This window comes from Ambystoma mexicanum, chromosome 1p (genome assembly GCF_040938575.1).
Source record: "Ambystoma mexicanum isolate Mex_15411 chromosome 1p, UKY_AmexF1_1, whole genome shotgun sequence".
Classification (NCBI taxonomy): domain Eukaryota; kingdom Metazoa; phylum Chordata; class Amphibia; order Caudata; family Ambystomatidae; genus Ambystoma; species Ambystoma mexicanum.
The window spans coordinates 21,302,282-21,319,097 of NC_090921.1; the positions used below are offsets into that span (position 1 = coordinate 21,302,282).

Genomic DNA, 16,816 nt, shown 5'->3' on the forward strand with positions numbered 1-16,816 from the left:
CCCGGTCAAATGTTTCCCTGTTATTGACTGTCTCCCCCTCAAAGATCCCAGCCCCCCCCAATGCGGTGCAGGGGGACAGGACCCTCGGATCAGACCTCCCTGCCAGGGGCTTCTCTTGCGGCTCTGGGGGGCTGGTGGGGGTCTCAGCTGCCATCGTGCTTCTTTGAGGCGAAGGCGCTCTCCTGTCCCCGGGGGTCCGTGTGTTCTGAGGACATTTCTTTCTGCGCCTCCTGTGAGTAGTACCCGCGATGCACCAGCAGAGGGCGCGCGCGCGCCCCCCCCGTTATACTCACCATAGCCCGGGCCGCGGGCACTGACCGGAAGCGCGCTTCCGCTTCCGGGGCAGCAGAGGCAGAGCAGCACCGTCAGCAGCAAAGCCACGCCCACAAGCTGCCCCACCCCCAGAAGCCTGGCATTACCTGCACCTGTGACTGCTCAGGTAAGACACAGGAGAGGGATTGAGCTGGGCTCTTCTATACAGCGCCCCCTGCAGGGCTCTCCTCCCAGCTCTGGGGATCTTATCATCATTTGGGATCAGGTAGGAAATGCTCAGGACCTTCTCCTGGGTGTATAGGAATAGACTGAATAATCCTGGAGGAAATCGCCCCCGGGAGAGGGATTGAGCTGGGCTCCTCTATACAGCGCCCCCTGCAGGGCTCTCCTCCCAGCTCTGGGGCTCTTATCATCATTTGGGGTTAGGTAGGAAATGCTCCGGACCTTCTCCTGGGTTTATAGGAATAGACTGAATAATCCTGGAGGAAATCTCTCCCAGGAGAGGGATTGAGCTGGGCTCTTCTATACAGCGCCCCCTGCAGGGCTTTCCTCCCGGCTCTGGGGCTCTTATCATCATTTGGGGTCAGGTAGGAAATGCTCAGGACCTTCTCCTGGGTTTATAGGAATAGACTGAATAATCCTGGAGGAAATCTCCCCCAGGAGAGGGAGGGAGCTGGGCTCCTCTATACAGCGCCCCCTGCAGGGCTCTCCTCCCAGCTCTGGGGCTCTTATCATCATTTGGGGTTAGGTAGGAAATGCTCCGGACCTTCTCCTGGGTTTATAGGAATAGACTGAATAATCCTGGAGGAAATCTCTCCCAGGAGAGGGATTGAGCTGGGCTCTTCTATACAGCGCCCCCTGCAGGGCTTTCCCCCAGCTCTGGGGCTCTTATCATCATTTGGGGTCAGGTAGGAAATGCTCAGGACCTTCTCCTGGGTTTATAGGAATAGACTGAATAATCCTGGAGGAAATCTCTCCCAGGAGAGGGATTGAGCTGGGCTCTTCTATACAGCGCCCCCTGCAGCGCTTTCCTCCCGGCTCTGGGGCTCTTATCATCATTCGGGGTCAGGTAGGAAATGCCCAGGACCTTCTCCTGGGTTTATAGGAATAGACTGAATAATCCTGGAGAAAATCTCTCCCAGGAGAGGGATTGAGCTGGGCTCTTCTATACAGCGCCCCCTGCAGGGCTTTCCTCCCGGCTCTGGGGCTCTTATCATCATTTGGGGTCAGGTAGGAAATGCTCAGGACCTTCTCCTGGGTTTATAGGAATAGACTGAATAATCCTGGAGGAAATCTCCCCCAGGAGAGGGAGGGAGCTGGGCTCCTCTATACAGCGCCCCCTGCAGGGCTCTCCTCCCAGCTCTGGGGCTCTTATCATCATTTGGGGTTAGGTAGGAAATGCTCCGGACCTTCTCCTGGGTTTATAGGAATAGACTGAATAATCCTGGAGGAAATCTCTCCCAGGAGAGGGATTGAGCTGGGCTCTTCTATACAGCGCCCCCTGCAGGGCTTTCCCCCAGCTCTGGGGCTCTTATCATCATTTGGGGTCAGGTAGGAAATGCTCAGGACCTTCTCCTGGGTTTATAGGAATAGACTGAATAATCCTGGAGGAAATCTCTCCCAGGAGAGGGATTGAGCTGGGCTCTTCTATACAGCCCCCCCTGCAGGGCTTTCCTCCCAGCTCTGGGGCTCTATCATCATTTGGGGTCAGGTAGGAAATGCTCAGGACCTTCTCCTGGGTTTATAGGAATAGACTGAATAATCCTGGAGGAAATCTCTCCCAGGAGAGGGATTGAGCTGGGATCTTCTATACAGCGCCCCCTGCAGGGCTCTCCTCCCAGCTCTGGGGCTCTTATCATCATTTGGGGTCAGGTAGGAAATGCTCAGGACCGGCTCCTGGGTTTATAGAAATAGACTGAATAATCCTGGAGGAAATCTCTCCCAGGAGAGGGAGTGAGCTGGGCTCTTCTATACAGCGCCCCCTGCAGGGCTCTCCTCCCAGCTCTGGGGCTCTTATCATCATTTGGGGTGAGGTAGGAAATGCTCAGGACCGGCTCCTGGGTTTATAGGAATAGACTGAATAATCCTGGAGGAAATCTCTCCCCCGGGAGAGGGATTGAGCTGGGATCTTCTATACAGCACCCCCTGCAGGGCTTTCCTGCCAAGCTCTGGGGCTCTTATCATCATTTGGGGTGAGGTAGGAAATGCTCAGGACCGGCTCCTGGGTTTATAGGAATAGACTGAATAATCCTGGAGGAAATCTCTCCCAGGAGAGGGATTGAGCTGGGCTCTTCTATACAGCGCCCCCTGCAGGGCTTTCCCCCAGCTCTGGGGCTCTTATCATCATTTGGGGTCAGGTAGGAAATGCTCAGGACCTGCTCCTGGGTTTATAGGAATATCCTGAATAATCCTGGAGGAAATCTCTCCCAGGAGAGGGATTGAGCTGGGCTCTTCTATACAGCGCCCCCTGCAGGGCTCTCCTCCCAGCTCTGGGGCTCTTATCATCATTTGGGGTCAGGTAGGAAATGGTCGGGACCTTCTCCTGGGTTTATAGAAATAGACTGAATAATCCTGGAGGAAATCTCTCCCAGGAGAGGGAGTGAGCTGGGCTCCTCTATACAGCGCCCCCTGCAGGGCTTTCCTCCCAGCTCTGGGGCTCTTATCATCATTTGGGGTCAGGTAGGAAATGCTCAGGACCTGCTCCTGGGTTTATAGGAATATCCTGAATAATCCTGGAGGAAATCTCTCCCAGGAGAGGGATTGAGCTGGGCTCTTCTATACAGCGCCCCCTGCAGGTCTTTCCCCCAGCTCTGGGGCTCTTATCATCATTTGGGGTCAGGTAGGAAATGGTCGGGACCTTCTCCTGGGTTTATAGAAATAGACTGAATAATCCTGGAGGAAATCTCTCCCAGGAGAGGGAGTGAGCTGGGCTCCTCTATACAGCGCCCCCTGGAGGGCTTTCCTCCCAGCTCTGGGGCTCTTATCATCATTTGGGGTCAGATAGGAAATGCTCAGGACCTGCTCCTGGGTTTATAGGAATAGACTGAATAATCCTGTGGGAAATCTCCCCCAGGAGAGGGATTGAGCTGGGCTCTTCTATACAGCGCCCCCTGCAGGGCTTTCCTCCCAGCTCTGGGGCTCTTATCATCATTTGGGGTCAGGTAGGAAATGCTCAGGACCTGCTCCTGGGTTTATAGAAATAGACTGAATAATCCTGGAGGAAATCTCCCCCAGGAGAGGGATTGAGCTGGGCTCTTCTATACAGCGCCCCCTGCAGGGCTTTCCTCCCAGCTCTGGGGCTCTTATCATCATTTGGGGTCAGGTAGGAAATGCTCAGGACCTTCTCCTGGGTTTATAGGAATAGACTGAATAATCCTGTGGGAAATCTCCCCCAGGAGAGGGATTGAGCTGGGCTCTTCTATACAGCGCCCCCTGCAGGGCTCTCCTCCCAGCTCTGGGGCTCTTATCATCATCTGGGGTCAGGTAGGAAATGCTCAGGACCTTTTTCTGGGTTTATAGGAATAGACTGAATAATCCTGGAGGAAATCTCTCCCAGGAGAGGGATTGAGCTGGGCTCTTCTATACAGCGCCCCCTGCAGGGCTTTCCTCCCAGCTCTGGGGCTCTTATCATCATTTGGGGTCAAGTAGGAAATGCTCAGGACCTTCTCCTGGGTTTATAGGAATAGACTGAATAATCCTGGAGGAAATCTCCCCCAGGAGAGGGATTGAGCTGGGCTCTTCTATACAGCGCCCCCGGCAGGGCTCTCCTTCCGGCTCTGGGGCTCTTATCATCATTTGGGGTCAGGTAGGAAATGCTCAGGACCTTCTCCTGGGTTTATAGGAATAGACTGAATAATCCTGGAGGTAATCTCTCCCAGGAGAGGGATTGCGGTGGGATCCTCTATACAGCGCCCCATGCAGGGCTTTCCTCCCGGCTCTGGGGCTCTTATCATCATTTGGGGTCAGGTAGGAAATGCCCAGGACCTTCTCCCGGGTTTATAGGAATAGACTGAATAATCCTGGAGGAAATCTCTCCCAGGAGAGGGATTGAGCTGGGCTCTTCTATACAGCGCCCCCTGCGGGGCTCTCCTCACAGCTCTGGGGCTCTTATCATCATTTGGGGTCAGGTAGGAAATGCTCAGGACCTGCTCCTGGGTTTATAGGAATAGACTGAATAATCCTGGAGGAAATCTCTCCCAGAAGAGGGATTGAGCTGGACTTCTCTATACAGCGCACCCTGCAGGGCTTTCCTCCCGGCTCTGGGGCTCTAATCATCATTTGGGGTCAGGTAGGAAATGCCCAGGACCTTCTCCCGGGTTTATATGAATAGACTGAATAATCCTGGAGGAAATCTCTCCCAGGAGAGGGATTGAGCTGGGCTCTTCTATAAAGCGCCCCCTGCAGGGCTCTCCTCCCAGCTCTGGGGCTCTTATCATCATTTGGGGTCAGGTAGGAAATGCTCAGGACCTTCTCCTGGGTTTATAGGAATAGACTGAATAATCCTGGAGGAAATCTCCCCCAGGAGAGGGATTGAGCTGGGCTCTTCTATACAGCGCCCCCGGCAGGGCTCTCCTCCCAGCTCTGGGGCTCTTATCATCATTTGGGGTCAGGTAGGAAATGCTCAGGACCTTCTCCTGGGTTTATAGGAATAGACTGAATAATCCTGGAGGTAATCTCTCCCAGGAGAGGGATTGAGCTGGGCTCCTCTATACAGCGCCCCATGCAGGGCTTTCCTCCCGGCTCTGGGGCTCTTATCATCATTTGGGGTCAGGTAGGAAATGCCCAGGACCTTCTCCCGGGTTTATAGGAATAGACTGAATAATCCTGGAGGAAATCTCTCCCAGGAGAGGGATTGAGCTGGGCTCTTCTATACAGCGCCCCCTGCGGGGCTCTCCTCCCAGCTCTGGGGCTCTTATCATCATTTGGGGTCAGGTAGGAAATGCTCAGGACCTGCTCCTGGGTTTATAGGAATAGACTGAATAATCCTGGAGGAAATCTCTCCCAGAAGAGGGATTGAGCTGGACTTCTCTATACAGCGCCCCCTGCAGGGCTCTCCTCCCAGCTCTGGGGCTCTTATCATCATTTGGGGTCAGGTAGGAAATGCTCAGGACCTTCTCCTGGGTTTATAGGAATAGACTGAATAATCCTGGAGGAAATCTCCCCCAGGAGAGGGATTGAGCTGCGCTCTTCTATACAGCGCCCCCTGCAGGGCTCTCCTCCCAGCTCTGGGGCTCTTATCATCATTTGGGGTCAAGTAGGAAATGCTCAGGACCTTCTCCTGGGTTTATAGGAATAGACTGAATAATCCTGGAGGAAATCTCCCCCAGGAGACGGATTGAGCTGGGCTCTTCTATACAGCGCCCCCTGCAGGGCTCTCCTCCCAGCTCTGGGGCTCTTATCATCATTTGGGGTCAAGTAGGAAATGCTCAGGACCTTCTCCTGGGTTTATAGGAATAGACTGAATAATCCTGGAGGAAATCTCCCCCAGGAGAGGGATTGAGCTGGGCTCTTCTATACAGCGCCCCCTGCAGGGCTCTCCTCCCAGCTCTGGGGCTCTTATCATCATTTGGGGTCAGGTAGGAAATGCTCAGGACCTGCTCCCGGGTTTATAGGAATATCCTGAATAATCCTGGAGGAAATCTCCCCCAGGAGAGGGATTGAGCTGGGCTCTTCTATACAGCGCCCCCTGCAGGGCTTTCCTCCCAGCTCTGGGGCTCTTATCATCATTTGGGGTCAGGTAGGAAATGCTCAGGACCTTCTCCTGGGTTTATAGGAATATCCTGAATAATCCTGGAGGAAATCTCTCCCAGGAGAGGGATTGAGCTTGACTCTTCTATACAGCGCCCCTGCAGGGCTTTCCTCCAGCTCTGGGGCTCTTGACTATAATTTTCTGGGGTCAGGTAAGACATGCTCAGGACCTTTTCCTGGGTTTATAGGTAGTGGGACCCAGGACCCCATAACATACTGGCAATTGAAGGAATTTATGGGCCATTCTAAGGGATATTATAAGGATGTACTTACTGTTGTAAACACAGCAGCACCTTAAGGTTTTATAGACCAGTGGTCATGTTTATACAATAACATCCTAGCTATGTACCAACTGTTGTATTTATGGACCAATGTTAATTTAAACACATGCCAATCATAGTGATGTATGTGCTGGAGACTGAGTAGATGTAAACACCAGCCCATCCCTTCGATTTATGGACCAGACCTAATGTAAGCACGGGTAATTCTCATGATGTATGTGCCAATGTTGAGGCTGCCTTGTTCGAACAGTGCACAATGCAGACCTTCCCCTGAGAAATTGCACTTTGCTTGAACTTTAGTGGTTAACCGTACCCAGACACAGACAAGTCAGCAAACAGTGGCTTTGATTATCAATAATTCCACACTACCTTCAAATTTCTCTTCGTAGGCTAATCATCTTCCTTCTCGAGTCCTCTGCTCATCCAACTCCAACTCTCTCAGGGTAAGACACTTCTCCAGGCAGAGAGTGGGGGGTAGATCTCTTCCCTCGGCTGGGGCCATCCTCTGAAACAGCCTCCCTGCCTCTCTCAAACTTGAGCAGAACCACCTCTGTATCCAGAACCAACTCTAGACCTTCCTTTTCGCTTCTGCTTTCTCTCTACCTCTCACTTGCTGATGTCCCGGACCGCTCCGCACACTGGTCACCAGGCCACCCACTGAAACCCGGGCCCAGGCTCCTGCATGTCCAATTGCCCTTGCACTGCCTCTGGGCTCCCCAGTACATATGGGTCTGTATCTGCATCCCTACTGTCCCTTGTCTCTCTACACGTATGAGCCACCCTCCAGCAGCACTTATTGAGTTACCTGTACCCCCCAGCACATCTCCCCTCCCTCCTCCCTGCACTTGCGCGATCTGAATGACACAAGGCCTAGTAAGATCGTTGTCCCCCAATCCATGTCTTGTCACGCCTAGAAACACTTGTGTACAGGTGTGTTATACATGATTTATCATATCACATCATATTGTATGACATCATGAAAAGATAAGATCAGTACAACCATGCCTCGTGTTTGTAGAAATTAATTTACGGACCTGACCTGTTGAATTGTTTGTTGTTTCTGACCCTGGTCGCATCTTGTGTTATTCAGTACTGGCTGAGCACCTACTCACCCTCCGCTTCTCTTTTGATGCACCTCTGCATCCTAACACTCTACCTCAGAACCCCCCCCCACTCTTTCCCAGGGGGATTCTGTACATACCCTTGTTTTATCTCCCCCCTCACCTCCCCACTTGCCCCCTGTTTCACCCTTGTGATCCTTTGCGCTCACTTTAGAACCGTCTCAGTTATACCAACCAGGGCCCTGCCTTTTGAGGCCTCGCTTCTCTCCCTCCTCTCACTCACTCTCAGGCCATGGAATGCCATTTCACTCTGTCTTTCTTTATCACTGACCTCTTTCACTCTCATCACCTTCCTCTGTCTGTCATGCTCTCCCTCAAACCTAGATCTCCCCAATGACGCTTCCATGCTGGATGCTATCCAAACAGATCTGTGGGTGCGATTTCTCGCCGTCGCCAGCAACCAGTAAATAGGAACCCTATGAACTCAGACAGAAGCCGAGAAAGAGAAACATTACTTTATTATCTCACAAACATTCGCAAATGGGCTGCAAGTTCGCACGTCTCGCAATGCAAGTCGTCGAAGTGCCGCCCCTCATTGTACATTGTGGCTTTATTTATACAGTTCCAGTCAGATAACAATATATTGCTGCGCGTAGCACGTATCCGCTCCAAACCGCCTTTCTCCGGTTTGAGATAGGCCCTCAGAACGACCCTTGCACATCTGTTATTATGGTTTCCTGTTATCTACACTTTTGGCCTTCGCTCGCAAGAGAACTGCTTTGCAAGTAGTTTCGTTAGATTTATGCTCCTTCCTCATTAGACAAAACAACCCTTCCTTAGCTGGGTCAGCAGATTCTTCCCCCAGCCCTGACATTTGCACCATATCTGCACAGCCACGTACTTCATGTAGTGCTTAGCTTTCTTTCAGGCCTGACTGTAAGTTTTTTCCTGAGAATAGCTATTCCATTCATTATACGTATAACATAACTATATTAGCACCATGTGTGAGTACCAAATATACATATATGTAGTTGTATACCTTCAATCCACCCTTTGCTCACACATGTGCCTACAAAATAAGGTCGAAATGGGCATCTTATGTTACAGTGTTGAACAATTCGATATGCTCGAGACCTCCCATGTCTGGAGGTACATCCACTCGATGAAAGGGTTCAGGTTTTAGGGCGTTAAACATAGTTGTGCTTAGTGACGCACAATTTGTCAGGCAACATGATAAGCATGCTGGGAGACATTGTATACAAAGGCATATACCAATTATTATTGCTAATAGAACAAAGAGAGGGGTCAACAATTTCCATCCTAAATCCTTAAGTATGGCCATCCACCAACTGTCACCGGAACCCTCCTCCTGATGGATACTATCAGCTACTCTATGTAATTTATTTACACCTTCTAAGATACCTGTACTTCCTTCTGGTATGTAAACACAACATTGCGAACCCACTAGGGAGCAAACCCCGCCCCTTTCTGCCGTAAGCATGTCCAAGACATACCTATTCTGTAAAGCCACCAGCCTAATGGCCTTCATTTCATAGGTGATGTTTTCTAATATATCTGCTGTTTCTTCAATAACAAATTCGAGTGCCTTACCGAGTCGCCTTATTTCTTGACTATTCATAAATATTCCCGCTGGTGGAACCATGGCTCCCATCAGATCAACGAATATTTCCCAACTAGTGGACTGATATACAGGGAGCTTTGGGTTGATAGCCCTTTTCATTCTAATATGGGTTTTCTCATATAATTGGGATGGTGTATACACAATTGCTGCTGGAGTTACCTTAGCAATATAACACAGTCCAGTAAAGTTCTTCCATAACCAGAGATAGGCTTTCTTATCACATATATACATGTGACCCTCTATTTGTATTATACCTCTAGTATAGTTAGTAAGGTCAATAGTAATAGCACATCCGTTATTATAACGTAAGGCACTCTGATGCCTACTAAAACATGTGCAGTTTCGCTTAAATTCAGGAGTTACCATCATTGGGGTCGGAGGGTGTGTCTGTGGGTATAGAGCATCTGGGATGTCATTTGCACGAAACCTATGGGCATAAGTATAGCTATGGTAAATTCCTTCAAAGACTTTGGATTCGTTATAGCTGTTCCCGTAGGAACCGCACCATGAAGTAGGCAGAAAATATTTTTTTACTTGTGGCACACGTAAATGCAAAAGTACACACCCCTCATATTGAGTTATTGATGCCGCATATAGAGGCACCCCTTCCCCACCATGTCGCGGCAGATGGGTACAGATCCAGCAGTTGGTTATATTGAGGGCCACTTGCGTATGGTTAATTAATCGTACAAAAGTATTCTCACCATGTTCTTCAATACCACTATAATCATGTTCATGTCGGTTAGTACTTATCACATACTGTTTATCCTTCACACTGTTTAGCACTTCATTTGATTCATGTACCGATGGTCGTTCTAAATACCAAAATAAAATTGCCATGGATATAAAGATACATATAATACATCCACCAGTCAATAGTTTGCATCGACTCGAGCAACCGCTGCTTATTCGTTCGTCTCCAGGGATAAATAAGTGCACGTTCGTTTGTGAAGGACCTAGGTTATTATATACAGCAGAAGCCATAGTTTTACTGCAGCCTAGCGTTGTTGTAGGAAATCCCTAATTAAAGCATCAGTGTCTTTGTTACCCTAAAGGAGGTAGGTTTCACTGAGAACCGTCTTCCGATCTGTCCCACGTCTCGTAGTGCCTGTCCCAGGAGGGGATCGCTGGAGGCCCTTCAGGCTACAAGCCCGTTGACTTCAGTAAGGCAGAATTCTGCTAAAACCAACAAGAGAGTCCAGAAAAGTTCGTCTCCCTAATGGTCAAAGTTCAAAATAGTGTCCTTACACGTTGTTTGGCACAAACACGTCACGAGATCGGAGATGGTGAACACATTTGTCTGTGGCGGAAGGTAATGGTGCAGTATCGGGTGACAGCAGATCGTATTTTCTACTTGAAGGAGTAAGTAATGGTTGCGTTCTTTTGATGTGGTTTCCGTGGTACCAATGCGGCTTACCGTCCACCTTCACCGCAGTCTGAGTCGCCAAGAGGACTTGGAAGGGTCCTTTCCATCTAGGCTGCAGTCCGCTGGTACGATCAAATGCTTTGATAACAACCCAGTCTCCAGGTTGTATGTTGTGTCCTGTTCCCACAAGAGGAGGCGGTGCTGCTGCTTTAACCTGTGCATTAATAGAAATCAATCTATTAGTTAATCCAATACAATACTGTTGTAATACAGGCCACGTTTGCTCAGACAGTTTAGCAGGAGACATTGGTGTGCCGATGCTTGGTGGTCGGCCCATGACAATTTCAAATGGAGATAAACCATGTGTTCGTTTGGGCATGGTGCGCATATTCAACAGCGCAAGGGGTAAAGCATCTGGCCATTTAAGGCCTGTTTCAGCACATATCTTAGCCAGTTTATTTTTCAAAACCTTGTTAGTGGCTTCTATAATCCCGGCTGACTGGGGATGGAAAACAGCATGGAAACGTTGGTCAATACCCAGGGCCTTGCAAACCTTACTCACAACTTCACCTGTAAAATGGGTTCCGTTGTCAGACCAAAGGTATCTAGGGACTGTATACAATGGCACCCAGTTCTTTAGTATACATCGCGCCGTTGACGTAGCGCTGTTATCTCGCAAGGGATAAGCTTCTACCCATCCTGAGAAACCACATTTCATTACCAAACAGTAAGAGTGTTTGTTGACAGGTTCAAGTTGAATAAAATCCATATACACCACTTCAAAAGGACATGTCGGTAGTTTGCTGTGACCTGCTGGTGCGTTCACTCCCTTACCCACATTATACATCACACATATTTCACATTGTTTTGCCCATTGTCGGCAATACATTCCCAACCTTTTGTTATACCAGACAGTTTTTAGTACCTCCTCCATAGTTCTGGCATTGACATGAGATGGGCCATGAGTTACACTCACAACAATGGGTAAATAGGCATCAGGTAACACCCAAGTATCCGTGGGCACATGTGTCCATAGGCCGTCTACTGTCTCTTTGAATTGCTCATCCTTGTGCCAAGTTTGTTTCTCCTCGATGGTAGCATCAGCTTGTATTTCCTTTATGCGTTGCTTCGTACCTTCCTCAGTTACATCTTTCCCTACAATGAGCTGCCTACTCTCCCACCTGGAATCCCTTGTGGCTATTGATTTCGCCATTCTGTCGGCTAAAGCATTTTCCTGTGTGACATAATCTTGTATTCTTGAATGTGCTGCGCATTTCACTATGGCAACTTTAGCAGGCAAAGTCAGTGCTTGTAACAATTGGGCAATCAATCGTGCATGTTTTATGGTTTCTCCCTGGGAGGTTAAAAACCCACGTTCTCCCCATAATCGAGCAAAATTAGAAACCACTCCATGGGCATATGCAGAATCAGTGTATATTGTTACCTTCATATCGCTACTTAGCACAAGAGCTCTAGTTAGAGCGATCAGTTCGGCTGCCTGCGCTGATTTCTCCTGTATTTTCCCATTCTCAATCAATCGTTCACCAGTAGTTACAGCATAGCCGGCTACCGACTCTCCGTTTGGCAGCTTAAAACATGAGCCATCACAAAACAAAATACCATCCGCATCTGGGAGTGGGATATCACATAAATCCGTCCTCCCTTTCGTGTGTTCTTCAGTGTGTATTATGCAATCATGTGTGATGTCCTTAGGCGTTTCAGGCAGAGGCAGTAATGTGGCCGGGTTCAGTGTATTACATCGTTCTAATTTTACATTGCTCGCAAAAAGGATCATTTCATATTGTGTGAGTCGGGCCGTTGTGAGATGTTGCGTGTGTACCCTGTTCAGCAGGACATCTACTGCATGGGGAACTTTCACTATAACTTCGCTTCCCAGCACTATCCCGGCACTTTGTCTTAGTGCAGTTGCTGCTGCTGCTACTGCTCTCATGCATGGCGGTAGGCCTTTTGCCACCGAATCTAAAGAAGTGGAAAAATATGCACAGGGTCTCTGTCTTCCCCCTTCTTCTTGAGTCAGGACCGAAACAGCACAACCTTTCTGTTCATCTACAAATAAGATAAATTTCTTAGCATAATTGGGTGTGCCGAGGGCTGGGGCATGACATAATACATCTTTTATTGATCTCAGGGCATTTTCTAATTCCTCTGTCCATTGTATTGGGTCATCTCCCTGTGTTTCTTTCAAGATGGCTAGTAATGGTTTAATCATTACAGAGAATTCTGGGATCCAATGTCGACAGTACGATAGGATGCCTACCACCCTTCGGAGCTCTTTTGCAGTCTTGGGGCCTGTTATAGCCTGAATTAGGGCAATTCTGTCAGTGGACAAAGTCCGTCCTTCTGCAGATAACTGGAACCCTAGATAGTGGACCTTTTGTTTAACGTATTGCATCTTTGCCAAGGACACCTTGTGTTTATTTGCAACCAGGTGCAATAACACCAGTCGGGTCACCTGGCGACATTCTTCTTCTGTGTCAGCACATAATAGTAAATCATCAACATATTGAACCAATGCGGTGTTAGCAGGTAACACTAAATCATCCATTTGTGCTTTCAAAGCCTGACTAAATATTGCTGGACTCTCAGTGTACCCCTGCGGGGCCCTGGTAAAACGGTATTGTCTGTCTCGTAGCGTGAAGCTGAATAGATATCTACTTTCTTCAGCAATGGGTATGCTAAAGAAAGCATTCTTTAAATCTATTACTGAAAACCATTTTGCAGTGGAAGGGATCAGAGTGAGAACACTTGCAATATTAGGGACAACTGGATAGCGTGGTTCAACTATTTTGTTTATCTCTCTTAGATCAATAACAAAACGATACGGCAGAGCCTCTGCACCTTTTTTATGGACAGGGAGGATCGGGGAGTTGCATGGGCTATCATATGTTGGTTCAATTACTCCCAATTTTATCATGTCTTGGACAATTTCGTACAGTGCTTGTTCGCCCTCATGTGAGATGCGATATTGTCTTATCCTGGGCAATCTTACGTTTGGTTTCAATTTTATCACTATTGGGGATACATCTAGGACCCCTACATCATTTCCATGAGTGGCCCATAATTCATTTGGGATATCCTGCAATTCTGGGGGTATATCCTGTATTACCCCTATCATACTCACCGGTTGGCTAATGGTCATTCGCACACCTTGCGGGGAACAGTATATTGTGGCATGTAAAGCTTTTAGCGCATCAATTCCTAACAGGTTCTCGGGGCAATGGTCAGTCAGTAGCCACCCATTCTCCCATTTCACTCCATGTATTTCAGCCTCCACTACTTTGCTTACGGGAGTCGTGATTGGATTGCCCCCAAATTCAACAGATACCTTACTCTTATCCGATAATGGGACAGCGGGGACGGCCCTGATATTTACGGAGCTGTTTCCGGCTCCTGTATCTACCAGGCATTTCAAATTCTTGTGGGGTCCTATTCTGACAGACGCATATGGACCCCTCTGATCTATGGGGACTTGCACCAACCCCGCTGTCTCATCCCGGCCTCCTCAGAACACCCCACTTGTGTTGTCCTGGAAATCATCATTGTAATACACATCCTCGCTGCACTCATCACCCACACATACGCCCTGTACTTGTACAGCGTGATTAGGTTGCTGAAACATATTCGGAGGGGGTGGAGCTGGCCAGGGGGCCTCCCCTCCTGATTGGTTATCAAAGGCATTAGGTTGGGGTGCCCTATACTGATTGCTCTGGTTTCCCTGCCCACCATTCTTAATTCCTGGGGCAAAGGTTGGTTGTGACACTAACCGTGTACCTCGTCCTCTTCCCCCAATTTGTGGGCATTGAGCTTTCCAATGTCCCGGTCTCTTGCAAAAGGCACATACATTCTGTGGCAGACCATCCCTCCTGGGATACGGAGCAACTCCCTGGACAGCACCCCTCGCCTGGTTTACTGCTATGTTGTGAAAATTCTGGCAAGGGTGGTTGGGGTTAACATTATAACCGTATTTACCTGTCGTGCCCTGACCCTGTTGTAATTGCTGAATTAACACTTTGGTTTTTAAATCTTTATCCTGCTTAAGCCTTTGTAACCCTTTCACCTTTTCCCCACGTTCATAATACCTTGCCATCTCCAACAGGTCCCTTGGCTTCCTATTCATCCATGTACTTTCTGCCTTTCTAATACTGTCTTGGATGGTGGCATGAAGCCCTTCTACAAAACTGGTGGCAAAGTATCTTTGGCCTGTTTCAGAGGCCACATCTAGGCCACTGTGGGCTTGGAAAGCAGCCTCGAATCGTAGGAAGTATTGTGCCACTTCTTCCGTTGGGCCCTGTATTACAGTGGTTAGTTTCTCAACATTCACATCAAACGGGGGTAAAACCTTCTCGAGAGCCTTCAAAACATTTATTCCATGCCTTTTTAACTCAGGAGGGTACTCCTCATGTAATTTTCTGCTCTTATTAGCATCCTCTATCTCCTTCCATTTGATGCTATCATGGTCTGTGGCCCGGAATGGTGTCCATATTTCTTCGGGTAACAGACTGTTCATTATAGCATCTACATCCTCAACAGTATATAAACCTGGTCGGAACAATTTCCCCACCTCTTTATAAAAACCTGCCGGGTCAATTCTGGGATCAGGAATGCCTTTAGCGATTTGTATTAATTCCATGCGCGTTAGGGGAACATGCACATAGGTGCGAACAGGGTCTCCCTTGACGTCCACCGTAGGTTGACATTCCCGCATGGGAAATTGGGAACTCGCTTTTACCATACTCTCACCACCCCTCGGGGTACTTGTTTCAGGCGTTGTCGGGTCAGAATTCTGTGAGTAATCTAAAGCTTTATAATCCCTCAATAAACTCTGTATTGTCTTTACCCTCCATGCTCTTTCCTTTTCACCCTGGACATCTTTTGTTGGATGAAGGCGTTTGTCTAGATCAGACTTAGTCTTGTTCCGTCTGTTAGCATAGGCAATTTTACTGCCATCATCAAGGGCTTCCAAACTATCTAGGAGTTCAAAAATGACCTTCATCTGGAGTGCCCACCCACAATTTTCTACCTCCTTTGCAAGGGCTTCGGGTGTCCTTTCCCGGATTTGTTTCGTTAATTGGGAAACTAAGTTTGTAGCGTCTGAGGCGGCGGCATTCATTTCGCCCTGCCTAGTTCTCTGTATGCGTTCATCTTCTTCCTGTTCCCTGCGCCATCTTCCTAGTGTGTCTTGGATCTCCTTAATTATCTGAGTCATACATTCCCATAGTTCAGTATTGGTCGAACCCGTGTCTAAAAGACGTACGGCTTCGAAATACTCAGAAGTAAGGTCTGGTTGTGGTCTGCCTCTTACCTTTCTTGTTGCCTCCAATAATTCATACATATTCCGACCTACCTTCTTGAATTCTAACGGTAGCAATCTGCCTAATTGCTCTTTCACTTTCTCATTCAATTCCAACCCGTAGATCATGCCAGTTATCTTTGATAGCTCCTCTTCCCTTGACTTGCTAACTTGTCCAGTTCTTGGCCGGCCAATGAACTTTTCTACATCTCCATATTTCATCGGGAATTCTATCCCTACTCCCGCACTGTCAGCCGGCGGAGCCGAGGCTCCCGAAAATAACAAGTCTGATGTAGTCTGTTCTGCTTCTAGGCCCTGCGCGATGTCCTCATATCGAGGCGCCGGCATGACAGGAAACATACCTCCACTATGTTTAATCATCATGCGTCTGTCCAACTGCTCATACTTTTCATCTCTTTCCTTTTCATGTAAGTCCTGCAATTTTTGATTGACTGTTCGTTTTAACTCTTTTGCCTTATGTCTGTTTTCTGCATTGCGCCTGCGCATTCCTTCTACTCTCCATAATCGGATAGCTTCAAACTGGGCGGGTCTAACCCTCCGCTTTGCTAATTCTATTTCTATCTTACTAATCCGATCTAAGTCAAACGACCCTGTATCTGGCCACTTGTGTTCAATAGAATCTTTAGTGTATTCTGACCACTCTTTTAAGAACAAAGTAGAATTTAAACCATGTTTTATCAACATATCAAAAGCCGGAGTTCCCTCTAGAGGGGCATAGTGCCTTTTACCTATACCTTTCTTAAGGGAAGCCGTTTGACCCATTATACCGGTATATCAAACACTGTCACTTACCAGACAGATCTTCCTATATCTATTCAAAATCACAAAGACGGACTTACCACCGTCTATCCTTTTCATCCACTATTCATATACGCATTCATCAATCATCAACATCATCACTTATCTCTAGGGTCCCGCCAGAGTGTTCTGGACCCGAAGGGCGACAGCCTGCTGTCCCGTCGTCGACGGAGCCGGACAAACAAGGATGACGTGTTGGTCGCAATCAATGGTGCGGATTCAGTCAGTGGGCCCTCGTGATCGATTCCTTCTCCGGTTCCGTCGCGGTGGTCCTCACCCAGTGATGGGCTGTCGCTCCTTGGGATCCCACTTCTG

At 48.4% G+C, this 16,816-nt stretch overlaps 1 protein-coding gene across 1 annotated transcript in view; it reads left to right on the forward strand.

Annotated features, from left to right (window-relative positions):
* The first annotated feature begins 380 nt into the window (after positions 1-380).
* The window catches only part of LOC138564198 (zinc finger protein ZFP2-like), a 110,332-nt gene continuing 93,896 nt past the window's right edge, over positions 381-16,816 (forward strand). The window contains exon 1 of the mRNA XM_069642891.1: positions 381-439. The gene's annotated coding sequence lies outside the window, so the exon portion shown is untranslated. The remainder of the gene's footprint in view (positions 440-16,816) is intronic.